The 14,572-nt window shown below is 45.2% G+C and overlaps 1 protein-coding gene across 6 annotated transcripts in view; it reads left to right on the top strand.

Annotated features, from left to right (window-relative positions):
* The window catches only part of LOC147329784 (calcium-dependent secretion activator 1-like), a 352,004-nt gene that overhangs the window by 255,044 nt on the left and 82,388 nt on the right, over positions 1–14,572 (top strand). The window lies entirely within an intron of this gene.

Raw genomic sequence — 14,572 nt, 5'->3', positions numbered from 1 at the left:
AGCCCTAAGCAGAACTGCACATTACTGTGTATGTTCCTGATAAAAGTTTTAACTATGCGTCTATTGAATTTTAGTCTTGTAGACTCCACATACATTTAGGCTCAGCCCATGGATTAAGGGCTGGGGTAGGGGCTCAACATGGGCCCTACCCTGGGCCTTGCTTCAGGGTGAGGCCCCAGTATGTGTACTTCAGGCAAGGTTTCCTGATTCCTTGTTCTCATCATCAGAGGGTTCTTTTCTTTAATCACGATCTTCAGACCTTGGCAATATTAAGTGGAATATATAGATAGTACCCTTTAAATGTCACACTGGAGCAGTAGTCCCCCTTTTCAATGAAGGGGTTAGGAAGCTGTGCTTTAACATTGGGGGACCACAATTGTTAGGAAATTACATGCCTTCTTATGAATGCAATGCAAAGCTTGTTCTGTATTTCTGGCAAACGGTCAGACATGTTCATGTCAGGTATTGCACTCAGTCTGCAAAATCTACAGATTATGATATTAAGTGTACTGAGGTATTAGTAGACAGGTGGCACGAGACCCACAGGCTCAAGCAACATAACACCTACAGCTCAGGCTCAGGTAGTGTGGTACTCACAAGCTCAGGGTCCAGCAACTGGGGCTGCATCACACGGCATGTAGTCTCCTCAGGCTGGGGCTGCTCAACAAGGGTTCCACTGGTTCTGAAGCCTTCTAAGCTCTGGGAAAACACAATGAGCAAAGCAGAAGAGAGACGCTTTATATGCCACTATCTAGGGGCAAGAAAGTACAATAATAAAGGTTAAGAGTGGGTTAAGGGTTAAGGTCTTGCTCTTCCATTCTCCAAAACCAGAATCAAATTCACAGTTGAAGGTAAAGTTGACGCGTTGAGGCTAGACTAGCTCAACCAATCAGGGGAGAGACTTGCAGAAACACTGTTCGGCCAGGGCCGTAACAGAGGAATATCAGGATGCGGAGGCTATGGCTGCACAAGGAACAAGCCACACTGGAATGGTAAATGGATTGTGTTAAGAAATAAATATATATTCTTAATGCTTATTTACTGACTATATTGTTTTATGTATTTTAATAATAGAGGCCTTTATAAACAAGGCCCAGAGTTGACAAAGAACTAGGTCAGAGGGTGACAAGTTGCCCTGGCAACAGACTTTAGAAAGGAGAAGTAAAGAGAAGGGGAAGTTTAGTGCAGAGCTGCACAGGAAGTAAGACACAAAGAAAGAGCAACTGGTACCATACAAGGAGTTTTTTTGATCAAAACTTAGCGTGTGACGTAGCCAAACTATACATATACACATTCACCTTGTGATTTTGTCAGAGCTGCGGATGTGTGCTCGTGCTGCAGTTCTCCATTTCCGTAAATGTAAAATCAAGATCATTTTTTGAGTTTTGACCACACTGGGTCCAGTTTTTCTTTTTTCGCCAAAAGAATTTAAAGAACTAAATTTAATAATTGGTGCCGTGACCCGGATTCTTTTGCGGCTGAGAGGATAGATTGGCTTAAGGTGGGATCTGATATGAGGCGAACAGGAGACCGGTCTAAAAGATTTAAAGGTAAGCACAAGCCTGTTCAAGGAAAACGCAAATTTGTGCATATTTGATGAATTCTAAATGATCTGTTTGCCGAATGGAAGATCCTTAAATTGGCTCAGGAGTGGTGAAATTAAAGTAAATTATAAAATCTGTTAAGTAGATTTCTGGTGAAGACCCTTATGAAGAGAACATCGAGGGAACAGTTTTACCCTGCCCGGGATAGGGTTACCGAAGCCCCGCCCTGGAGCCAGGCCCGGGGAGGGTGCCCGAGGGCGAGCGTCTGGTGGCCGGGCCTTAGTCCATGGGGCCCGGCCGGGCACAGCCCGAAGAGGAGACATGGGCCCATCCTCCCGCAGGCCCACCACCCGCAGGAGGCACCATAGGGGTCGGGTGCATTGTGTGCCGGGTGGCGGCCAGGAGCGGAGGCCCTGGCGGACTGATCCCCGGCTGCCAAGACTGGCAATAGGGACATGGAATGTCACCTCTCTGGTGGGGAAGGAGCCTGAGTAAGTGCGTGAGGTTGAGAGGTACCGGCTAGATATAGTCGGGCTCACCTCTACGCATGGCTTGAGCTCTGGAACCAGTTTCCTGGAGAGGGGCTGGACTCTGTCTCAGTCTGGAGTTGCCCCTGGTGAGAGGCGGCAGGCTGGGGTGGGTATTCTAATATCCCCTTGACTTGCTGCCGGTACGTTGGGGTTTTTCCCGATGGATGAGAGGGTTTGTTCCCTGCGCCTTAGGGTCGGGGAACGGGTCCTGACTGTCATCTGCACTTATGCGCCGAGTCTAGCAGAGGCTCCCGTCCGCGAGATCTTCAACGCACACCTCTGGCAGAGCTTCAACAGCATTCCAAGGGAGACTGGGGACATTGAGTCCGAATGGACCATGTTCAGCGTCTCCATTGCCGAAGCTGCTGCATTGAGCTACGGTCGCAAGGTGGTTGGTGCCTGCCGTGGTGGTAATCCCCAAACCAAATGGTGGACACCAGAGGTGAAGGGAGCCACCAGGCTGAAGAAGGAGTCCTATCGGGCTTGGTTAGCCTGTGGGACTCCGGAGGCAGCCGACAGGTATCGACAGGCCAAGCGGAATGCGGCTCGGGCAGTGGCTGAAGCAAAAACTCGGGTGTGGGATGAGTTCGGGGAGGCCATGGAAAAACACTTTCAGACTGCCTCGAAGAGATTCTGGCAAACCGTCAGGCATCTCAAGAGGGGAAAGCGGTGCTCTACCTGCACTGTGTATAGTGCTGGCGGAGCACTGTTGACGTCGACTGAGAAAATTGTCAGGCGGTGGAAGGAATACTTCGAGGACCTCCTTAATCCCACTGACATGTCTTCCAAGGAGGAAGCAGAGTCTGGGGATAAGGGGAGTGACCCGACAATTTCCGGGGACGAGGTCACCGAGGCAGTTAAACAACTCCTTGGTGGCAGGGCCCCTGGTGTTGATGAGGTCCGCCCCAAGTTCCTGAAGGCTCTGGACGTTGTAGGGCTGTCCTGGTTGACACACCTCTACAATGTTGCGTGGAGATCAGGGGCAGTACCTGTGGACTGGCAGACCGGGGTGGTGGTCCCCATCTTTCAGAAGGGAGACCAGAGGGTGTGTTCCAACCACAGGGGGATCACACTCCTCAACCTCCCTGGGAAAGTCTATGCCGGGGTGCTGGAAAGGAGAGTTTGTCCGCTAGTCGAACCTCGGATACAGCAGGAACAATGCGGTTTTCGTCCTGGTCGCGGAACACTGGACCAGCTCTTTATCCTCTCCAGGATACTTGAGGGTGCATGCGACTGCCCAACCAGTCTACATGTGTTTTGTGGACTTGGAGAAGGCATTCGACCGTGTCCCTCGGGGTGTCCTGCGGGAGGTGTTGCGGGAGTATAGGGTGTCTGGCCCATTGCTACGGGCCATTCGATCCCTATACAACCGTTGCAAGAGCTTGGTTCGCATTGCCGGCAATAAGTCGGACTCGTTCCCGGTGGGTGATGGGCTCCGCCAGGGCTGCCCTTTGTCACCGGTTCTGTTCATAATTTTTATGGACAGGATTTCTAGGCGCAGCCAAGTGGCGGAGGGCTTTCACTTTGGTGGCCTCAGAATCTCATCTCTGATTTTTGTGGATGATGTGGTTCTGTTGGCTTCATCGGGTGGGGGCCTCCAGCTCGCACTGGAACGGTTCGCAGCCGAGTGTGAAGCAGCGGGAATGAGGATCAACACCTCCAAATCTGAGGCCATGGTTCTCAGCTGGAAAAGCGTGGAGTGCCCACTCCAGGTCGGGGATGAGTTCCTGCCCCAAGTGGAGGAGTTCAAGTATCTCGGGGTCTTGTTCGCGAGTGATGGGAGAAGGGAGCCGGAGATCGACAGACAGATTGGGGCTGCAGCTGCAGTAATGCAGACATTGCGCCGGTCCATCGTGGTGAAGAGGGAGCTGAGTGTAAAAGCGAAGCTCTCATTTTACAGGTCGATCTACGTCCCTACCCTCACCCATGGCCACGAGCTGTGGGTAGTGACCGAAAGAACGAGATCGCGGATACGGAAGCGGCAGAAATGTGCTTCCTCTGAAGGGTGGCTGGCCTCTCCCTTAGAGATAGCGTGAGAAGTTCGGCCATCCGGGAGGGGCTCGGAGTAGAGCCGCTGCTGCTCCACATCGAAAGGAGCCAGCTGAGGTGGTTCGGGCATCTGACAAGGATGCCTCCTGGGCGCCTCCTGGGTGAGGTTTTCCGGGCATGTCCCACCGGGAGGAGGCCCCGGGGCAGACCCAGGACACGCTGGAGAGATTATATCTCTCAGCTGGCCTGGGAACGCCTTGGTGTTCCCCCGGATAAGTTGGAGGAGGTGGCTGGGGAGAGGGAGGTTTGGGCCTCTCTGCTTAGGCTGCTGCATATCGCACAGCCCTACCTTAGTGTATGAAGAAGACTCTCCATTTACATGAACAAATTGGAGTCTATTAGATATGATAAAAACCACTGCAGTGCAGTACCTGTAATACCTACAGCATGCTCTAATCACGCTAATAGGATATTATGGTCAACAGTATCGAATGCTGCACTGAGGTCTAGCAGGACAAGCACAGAGATGAGTAAGAAGATCAGTTGTAACATGCCTCAAAATTTGTGGGCTAAGTAACACTAAACTCAGTTTATGTATTAGGATATACAGCGACACAGGATACATTCTTGATATCAGCTGAGGCAAAAACAATTAACTTATTTGTATTAATTGCTTGCTCAGAAACGCAACAGTATCAGCATCATTATTTTTAACATTTGCCAGCACTCAAAGAGCACACAAGATGAAGTACATCTTACTCACAGTGGAGATGAGTTTAATCGTAATGTTTACATGTATTTATATGTATAAGATTCTACTGCATGTCAAATCGCAAACAGATTATTATTTTATAAATTTTGCAAGGCTGTGTCAATTTTTGAGCAGCTGTAAATGTAGCTAGCTATTTTATTATATCTAATAAAATATACTATTTTATTATATCATGCTATTTTATTAGATATAGAAAAGCTGGAGCTTAATAGGCCACAGCTCAAAGGAACAGTATTGACGTGTATGCAGTAGCGTTTTTTGATATGGGCGACATATTAAAAACCAGCCAGAGCGGCATTGTGGTGGGGGCGGCATCACGGGTATTGGCAAAAAAAGTTGCTCATACTCATGCTGCCCCGACATCATGCCAGCGCATTTTGGGGATGGCATAGGCACCGATCTGTGTTCTTATGCCATTTGCTGCGAGTAAGGGCGCCCTCCGTTTGCCTGCTGCTTGCGGCACAGGAAGGAGACGGCGGGGCGGAGGGGGATTCTCTGGCTGGCTGGAGCACCATCTAATAACCAACTTCCAAAATAAAACAAAATAAAAACAAACCAACAAACACCAGACATTATGATACAGACTTATAATTTGCACCAATGTTTTTTTTTAATTCTATACGTGAAAAGTGAGCGTGGGAGCCGTCGGTGTGCCTGCTCGCTGCTGAAGTTAAAGTAAACTTTATTGTCATCTCCGCTATATACAGTACAGTGTATAGAGAGACGAGACGATGAGGATCCAGTTACAGCAGTGCAAGTAAACAAACAATAAATATAAGAAGAGTAAGAAAATAAATATACACTTTAGGACTCGGGGTAAAGGGATCAATAACAATTTAAAGTTTATAATTTACAGTTTGATGATTTAAAGTCTCACACACAACCTGTCGAAAGGAGGGGGGGGGCTGGTTCCAAATAGAGCACATTTCATTCATAATGTTGTAAATCCAAGGACATTATGTATTCATGATTGAAATCCTGGATTGTGCAAAATCCCAGAAATAAACCCTAGACAACACAAATCTGTGAACTAAGGTGTTGGTCTATTAGGTTATGTTGTGGTGATCCTCGGGTTGGGGGATGGGTGTTCATACTGGAGTGCAAAATTAAAACTAATGGAAGAAGAACGAGAAAAGTTCAAAGCCATCAGGTGCTCAGATTAGAAAAAAGAGAAAAGAAGAGGAGGAGAAACGAGCAAAAGATACAGGTAAACAGATGTGTGATTGGATAATGGCAGGTTATGTATCCTGAAACAAACACAATCAGAATGCTTGATTAATCCTTAAGGAAATTATGTGGGTTACAGTTTCTCCAAGAATGGTAAAAATAGTAGCAATAACAAACTAAACTCCAAACCAGGGGTCGGCAACCTTTCTGATGATGAGTGCCATCTAAAATTTCCTCAGAAGTCAATGTGTCATATAATTGCATTAGCAATAAATTTAATAGCGCTCTATATTAACAGTTACACACTATATAGAACAACTTTATAGAATTATATTTGTTTGCAGATGTAGGCAGCTATCAGCGAATAGTTATCAGCTGTTTGGAAACAACAAAGACTTTTTATCCATAACAGCAAATGACCTGAACAACAGAAAATGCAAATGCTATTTATGGTCTCCTCACAACAATGATAAGAAAAATAAACTGGGCCAATATGACATGTTTGTTGATACAGAGACACACATGTTAATGTGATCTCTGGTCTCCCACTCAGAGACACAGGTCTAAATGGCCTGGTAAATGGCCTGTATTTATATAGCGCTTTACTAGTCCCTAAGGACCCCAAAGCGCTTTACATATCCAGTCATCCACCCATTCACACACACATTCGCACACTGGTGATGGCAAGCTACATTGTAACCACAGCCACCCTGGGGCGCACTGACAGAGGCGAGGCTGCCGGACACTGGCGCCACCGGGCCCTCTGACCACCACCAGTAGGCAACAGGTGAAGTGTCTTGACCAAGGTCTCCCAGTGTCCAGCATTCAGAGGCTACCTGAGGACTCACACAGACATGTAGAGCCAAATACTGTCAATAAGGCCTCTGCAATGTTCTGAAGACAGTTAAACCTGTCAGGTAGTGATGTCCAGCAGGTGAACATGCAGCTCCATGAACACGCACAGCTGTGGATTCCAGCTGTGTTCGTAGTTCTGCAAACTTTGACCCCACAGAGTCGAGCTTTTCAGTTCAATCAGCTGCATTTCGATGTCCTCTTTGTCCAGCCAGTTAATGCGAGACAAATCCAGCTGACAAACCTTTCTGGTTTGATCAGAAAAGAAAACATTGGTCCAAACACCTGAAAGTCCCAAAAACACATTGTGAATTCTGTCTCGAGTCTACAGATGTATCCGTGGTGCTGATGCTGCGCTGAGTGGACAGCTCCTGAAGTATTTGAAGTGTCGAAATGTGGAAATTTCAACATCGCTTGAAAAGACTGCCAGCTAGCAACGTCAAAAACATTCCAGAGTAGAAAAGAGCGTGTGTAAAAAGGGTGTAACTATTGCAGTTTTTACAGTGTATTACACGGAGGAGTTGTACAGTGAGATGGCCACAGGAAGGAATGATTTCCTGTGTCGTTCAGTGGTGCTTTTTGGTAATCTCAGTTTAGCCAGTATGTCATGGAGTGGGTGTGAGGTATTATCCATGATTGTCCTTATCTTGGACAACATCTGCTTCTCAGACACCACCCTAACGGAGTCCAGCTCCATCCCCAACACATTACTGGCCACGTGGATCAGTTTATTTAGTCTGTTGGCATGTGTGACCCTCAACCTGCTGCCCCAGCATGCAATAGCAGAGAGGATAGCACTGACCACAACAGAGACACAACAACATAACATTAGTTAGTAGGGATAGTGAAAATTTCTGTTTATGTTTGTTAGTCACTTGGCTATGATAGTAAACAGTAGACACTGATGTAGCTTACTGAATCTTTTGGACTGTGTTCAGCACAATATTAATTAGTCATTGTCAATTGTTGATTTGGCCTGTTCTCATTGTATAACGAATTATAATGGTTGTTTGTTAGCTGTTTGCATTCCATGTGTACTCGCTGTCTCTCTCTCTCTCTCTCTCTATATATATATATATATATATAGAGAGAGAGAGAGATATAGATATTAATATATTGTATAGATATAGATATATTAAGAAAGCCCAATATTAAGAAAGCCCAGCAGAGGATGTACTTCCTGAGGCAGCTGAAGAAATTCAACCTGCCAACACGGACGATGATGCAGTTCTACACTGCAATCATCGAGTCCATCCTCACCTCCTCCATCACCGTGTGGTACGCTGGAGCCACTATCAGGGACAAACAGAGACTGCAGCGTGTTTTGCGCTCTGCTGAGAAGGTGATTGGCTGTAGACTCCCATCTCTGCAGGACCTGTACACCTCCAGGACACTGGGGCGTGCACACTCGGATCTCAGCTGACCCTTCTCACCCTGGACACAGTCTGTTTGACCTGCTCCCCTCAGGCAGGAGGCTCCGGTCCATTCGCACCAGAACCTCTCGCCATAAGAACAGTTTCTTCCCCTCTGCTGTTGGACACATGAACAATAACCTTATGACTGTTCCCACCACTAACACATGACCCTACGCTGTGTTCACTGCATCATTCCATGTTTGGCACTGATCACCACCTGCACTCATGTATATATCATGTATATATCTATCTATCTACTTAGCACTTTTAATTCTTATTCTCATTTTTATTTTCATGTCCATTTAAGCTTAATTTATAACAGTATTTCTAAAAGTATGTTTGCACTGAAGCACCGCAGCAATTTCCTAATGTTGTAAACCCGCTCAACATTTGGCAATAAAACCCTTTCTGATTCTGATTCTGATATATACAGTGGCTTGCAAAAGTATTCGGCCCCCTTGTTTGCCCAGGGCATCATAAAGGCTAGGACCGCCATTGCGTGTATGGATATTAGAAACAACACTAGATGTTCAAAGTGCCAGCTACTGGTTGAGAGAGAAGTATATCAAGACATTAGGAATAGCCTGAGCTGCTCTTAATGTCTCACACTGCTGAAATGCTTGGCACTGCACAAAGTTAATTTTGCATGCATAACTTTCATCGCATAACATTTCTTTCATAGAATAAAATACTATGTTGCATCAGAAAAATTGCACTTAGTAATATTGCACTTAAGGGAGACTAGACAAAGGCTACCATGGTATATTGGATATGTGTGTGTGTCTGTTTGCACGTGTGTCTGCAGAGACCATGTTGTAGACTGACAGCAGTATGAAGGAAAGACCTGCGAAATCTCTCCGTCCCACACCGTGGGTGCCGCAGCCACTGAAGGAGCTGCTCAGTGCTGTCACAGTCTGCTGCATGGGGTGGGAGATGTTGTCCAACAGGGATGACAGCATAGCCACCATTCTCCTGTCACTCACCACCTCCACTGGGTCCAGAGGGCAGAACAGAGCTGGCCCTGTGGATCAGCCTGTTCAGTCTCTTCCTGTCCCCAGCAGAGATGCTGCCGCCTCAGCAGACCACACCGTAAAAGATGGCTGAGGCCACCACAGAGTCATAGAAGGTCTTCAGGAGTGGGCCCTTCACGCCAAAAGACCTGAGTCTCTGCAGCAGGTACAGCCTGCTCTGCCCTGTCCTGTAGAGGGCGTCTGAATTATGAGTCATTCCAGTTTATTGTTCAGATGAACACCAAGGCACCTGTAGCTGTCCACAGTCTCAATGTCCATACCTTGGATGTTCAGTGGTTGCAGTGGAGGATGTTTGTGCCTGTGGAAGTCTACCATCAACTCCTTGGTTGTTCAAGTGTTGATTCTTAGGTAGTTCAGCTGGCACCAGTCCACAAAGTCTTGGGTCAGTCCTCTGTACTCCTTGTCATCCCCTATCAGTGATGAGGCCGACTATTGCAGAGTAGTCAGAGAACTTGTGCAGGAAGCACTGGGTGGAGTTGTGGGAGATGTCTGCAGTGTAGATGGTGAAGAGGAACGGAGCCAGAACCGTTCCCTGTGGGGCCCCCGTACTGCAGACAACCCTGTCTGACACACAGCCCTGAGGTCTCACATACTGTGGTCGGTAGGTGAAGTAGTCCAGTATCCATGTTGTGAGGTGATGGTCCACTCCTGAGTTCTCCAGCTCAGGAGTTCAGAATATACCAAAGTGATCCACTGTCCCCACCACTGTGGATGCATATGCATCAACCCCTTCAGCCAACCCATTGCAAGGAGATGATGTGGCTACAGATTGAGGAGCCAAGCAGTACTTAGGAGTACTGAAGAGTTTCAGTCAGGTTTCAGAGCTCATCACCAGTGTTGGTCAAGTTACTTGAAAAAAGTAATCGGTAACTAATTACTGATTACTTCCCCAAAAAGTAATCCCGTTACTTTACTGATTACTTATTTTCAAAAGTAATTAGTTACTTAGTTACTTTTTAAAAACACGATTTACAACCTGAAGAGGTGATAAAGCGATAGATCTTTCAGCCCAATTCTACTTTTTCTGCATAATCCATCATACAAAATGTAATCAAATGGAAAAATCTCTTTTTAAAACTTGTTTTAGCAGTTTTAATCTTTTAACTTTATGCATCAAGCAAATATTTAATTATATGCAACATTCTCTGACTTGAATAAATTAGTTTAACATTTTAAACCTATTTTTTTTTTTTTTTTTTTTTTTTTTGCCTGTCCCGTTTGGCTCTTTTGCCATCAGAATTGTTGTCTAAAGGCAAAGAAAGATGCCCAACGGATTTACTTTACCAAATTGACCATCCCAGCCTTGCCGTAATGGTCCACTTGATTCACCTTTTATTGTTCATTTTATTTTTACTTACTGAATACGGGACAGACTTGACTGGGGGAAAGAAGGGGAGAAAGAAAGAGGGAAAGAGAAACAGCTGAGAAGAGGGACGGGGGAGAAGGGCAAAAAACAAAAACCAACAGAATGAGCAGGAAAAAAAAAGAAGGAAAAAAAATGCATATATCGATCACGTGGATCACCTGCTGAGAAAGAAAAAAGAAAGCAAGCAGAAGAGAACAAGAGTAATAGAATAAACAACATCACAATGATATATGGGAATATGACAGTAAATACTAAATATTAAACATTATTGTGCAGCACATAAGATCAACAGAACACAGTGTGCTTTGAGGTAGGTGCCAAAAAGGGTGTAGTTTGTGTGTGTGAGCACCCGTGTGTACACCTGTGAGCATGGACGCGCTTGTTTTTTTTTTTTTTAAAGGTTCCTTCATGTAATGATCTGCTAGAGGGTGTGGGGGGGCCACAGCCCCATCCTCCAGGGCATGAAGCAGGTATGGAGGAGATCAAAACTCCAGACATCCAGAGGCCCCCAGAACACAAGAGACCAAGGAAGACCAACAGAGGGGCAGCCGCGCCACTGTCCCAGAAAGAGCTGAGGAGAGTCCCAGATGAGGGCTCACTCAGCAGCCGCGGAGCAGAAGCCAGGGGGGGTTGCAGTGACGCGCCCGTGAGCTCCGCCGGCAGCCAGCCGTGCCTGAGTGACCGAGCCCCAGGCCGAGAGGCCGGGGGCACCCCACCTCCGAAGTTAAAAACTATTTTCTGCACATTCCAGCACATAAAATAAAATATTTTTTGTGTTTACACTCAGTCTTTCAAATAGATACAAGTAAGACACAGCAGAACATAAATAAAGTCAAAGACTCAGCGGTCCTGTTGCTCTATTTTCACCTGTAAAGCAGGAGTGGGGTAGGCGGAGGGTTACCCTGGTGCAGGTGTGCCGCGGTCAGTTGAAGAATTCGCGAGTTTCTCTGTGAGTTTCCCGTCACGTCGTAGCGCACTCTTTGCTTGCTTGGAAGTGTAGGGTTTTTTTTTCGCTGTAAAAAGAAGTTTTCTTCCCAAGCACAGCGGACACTAATGTTTTTTTCACTTTTTATGGAATCAAACTCAAAGTAAGGTCAGTATTTCCACGCTTTAAACGCTGCACGCTCATACTCTCTCCCACAATCGATATGTGATCCATTGTTGATCTGCACACAGCTGTTGTCACCAACAGCGCACTCGCTTACATGAGACATTCTCGCAAAACAATCACAATTTTAGTAACGCTGTAACGCAGCGTTCCTACGGGAAAGTAACGGTAATCTAATTACCGTTTTTGCAATAGTAATCCCTTACTTTACTCGTTACTTGAAGAAAGTGATCAGATTATCGCCCATCTCTGGACATGATCATATTAATATATAACAAACTATGCTGTAAACAATTAATGTTGTTCCGAAAAGCATGAGGGGGTCAATTCTGTAGCAAGTTGTGTCTATGAAAGTGTCCAGTGCCAGTATATGTAGGAATTAGCAGCAGCTTCCAAGGCTTGATCAACCTCCATTGCTACAGAACAATTTAAATTGTTAACCTATTTTGTTTTTACTGAAAAAGGCTTTTTTGTATTATTCTGAAATGTACGTTCAGTTTTGAGTAACCTTACCTTTTTTTTGTTTTTTTTTTACCTCTGGCACTTCACCACTTACCTTTGTACGATTTCAAGCTGTTCATTGGACTTGAACAACTTGAATTGCAATAAATAACTGGAAAAATTGGGGTGTTGTAAAACTTTTGAGCAGTTGTTTACATGTGGTAAGAGTGAAAAACAAAACATGGTGTTCGGGAAAGTAGTCATTATTCCATTTCACAGATAGTTGCAAAATGAAAGCAGTCTCTCCCTGTGCTTTCCTCATCATTACATCTGTGTGCTGCCTTGTGGGAAGCAATGTCCATCAACAAAGCACATAACTGTGTAGTGGTTTTCTTTTTGATGCTAGTATTTTCTTGTCTGCTAATGAATGTAGTAAGCTGGCAGAATTTTTTGGCCTCAGGAGTGGTTAGGACAGTATAACTAAAGTGCAACTTTAATGTATTTTCACCACCCATTCAGGTTTTCTATTAATATGCCATGTTAGTGCTACCATTAAAAGACCTAGATGTAACAATATACTATTCACACATCATCAATAGCACTTTGAAAAATTAAGCTATAAGTTGTCTGCACTGACAACGGATTTCAAACGTGTGAAACCTACTTCATATGGCGCCGAATCCTGCAGAGTGTGACGCTGTCACTGCAGCACATCCATCTTTATTCCCACATCTGGGATCTTGTGGATACACATTCAAAAATACCAGCCCTATAAAAAAGTGCTGAGAGTTGCATCTCAATCTTCACTTCATAGTTAGCAACTCTTTCACTCCCACCCTCACCCCACCCCCCAAAAACCCCCACATGTTTAGAATTGCATAAAAATAGTTTGTTGCTGATGCTTGGGTTTTATATAGTCCCAGAGCCATGTTCATGTAAATGTCATGGCATAGTGTGACTACCCTATCTCCCTTAGTGATCAGTCTTCAGTCAGAGTTCAGTCATTCAAGCAGAGCTGCTACTCCTCAATATCGAAAGGAGAAAGTTGAAGTGATACAGGCACATTCAATTTAATAAGCTAGGGGAGGTGGCTGTGGAGAAGAGGGTCAGGGCCTCTCTGCTTAGCTTGCTGTTCCCACCCAGCCTCAGATAAGCTGAAGAAAATGGATGGATGGATTTATACTATTTTCCCTGTTCTACATTAGGTATACCACAGATGCAAGGTCTATTCAGTGTGGAAAAATATGTTCTAAGAATAGCCGCTGTGTACACTTCAGCATTTAGGATTTACAAGATGAGGTTTTCTGCTAAAGGCTGAAACACCAGCATCTTAACATTTACTGTTACATCTGCTTGCCTGGATCTAGATCTTTGAATCTGTCTACTCTAGTTAGTTTACTATTTGGCCTGATATGAAACAGTGGATTCTCAGTCAAAAAAAAAGTCCAATAAGTGCCAGAAAAGGAATAGTCAAACAGCTAAACCGAGACTGCATGCAGTCCTCCCAAAGACTAACAGTAAATTGGCCAAATATCGGCATACATCATCTGCTGATGGTTAAGAAGTTGTCGTAGACTGCCCACTGCTTCACTAAGTGAATGGGTTAAATGCAGAGAGCAATTTCCCCACGGGGCTCAATAAAGTACAATAAAGTACACACTTTCTTCTTCTTCTTCTTCTTCTTCTTCTTCTTCTTCTAGACAGAAAATGGAATGAGAGTGGTGTTCACCGCACACAACAAGACGTGCCAAAGAAAACACCCAAATAATCATAATTTAGCACAGATTACAAAATAAATGCTGGACTACACCACATATACTTAGAATTAAATACAAATAACTTAGCTTGTGTAAGTACTGGTTATGTAATAATAATAAATTGCATTTATATGGTGCTTTTTGGGGCCCTCAAAACACTTTACAATGCCCCTATTCATTCACTCTCACACACTGGTGGAGGCAGCTACAGTTGTAGCTACAGCTGCTCTGGGCAGACTGACAGAATCACGCCATCAGCCCCTCTGGCCAACACCAGCAGGCGGCAGGTGAAGTGTCTCGCCCAAGGACACAACGACCAAGACTGTCCAAGCCGGGGCTCGAACCGGCAACCTTCCGATTACAAGACAAACTGCCAACTCTTTGAGCCACAATCGCCCTTGGATTTTCTCATTTGGAATAGAATAGAATAGAATAGAATAGCCCATTATTGTGCTCTACACCGACTGTGCAGGAATAAAATGTAAATAGTAAGACAGCAGGGATAAATAACAAACATAAGAAATATATACAATCAACAGAAAGGCACATATTGGAGAATCACACTAATCATGTACAAGTGTCAAAAACTCACTAAAGCTT

This window comes from Aulonocara sp. 'chitande type north' Nkhata Bay, linkage group LG5 (genome assembly GCF_057382095.1).
Source record: "Aulonocara sp. 'chitande type north' Nkhata Bay isolate Kocher_YH1m ecotype deep benthic linkage group LG5, A_spYH_male_GT1.1, whole genome shotgun sequence".
Classification (NCBI taxonomy): Eukaryota; Metazoa; Chordata; class Actinopteri; order Cichliformes; family Cichlidae; genus Aulonocara; species Aulonocara sp. 'chitande type north' Nkhata Bay.
This window is presented reverse-complemented; position numbering and strand designations above follow the sequence as displayed.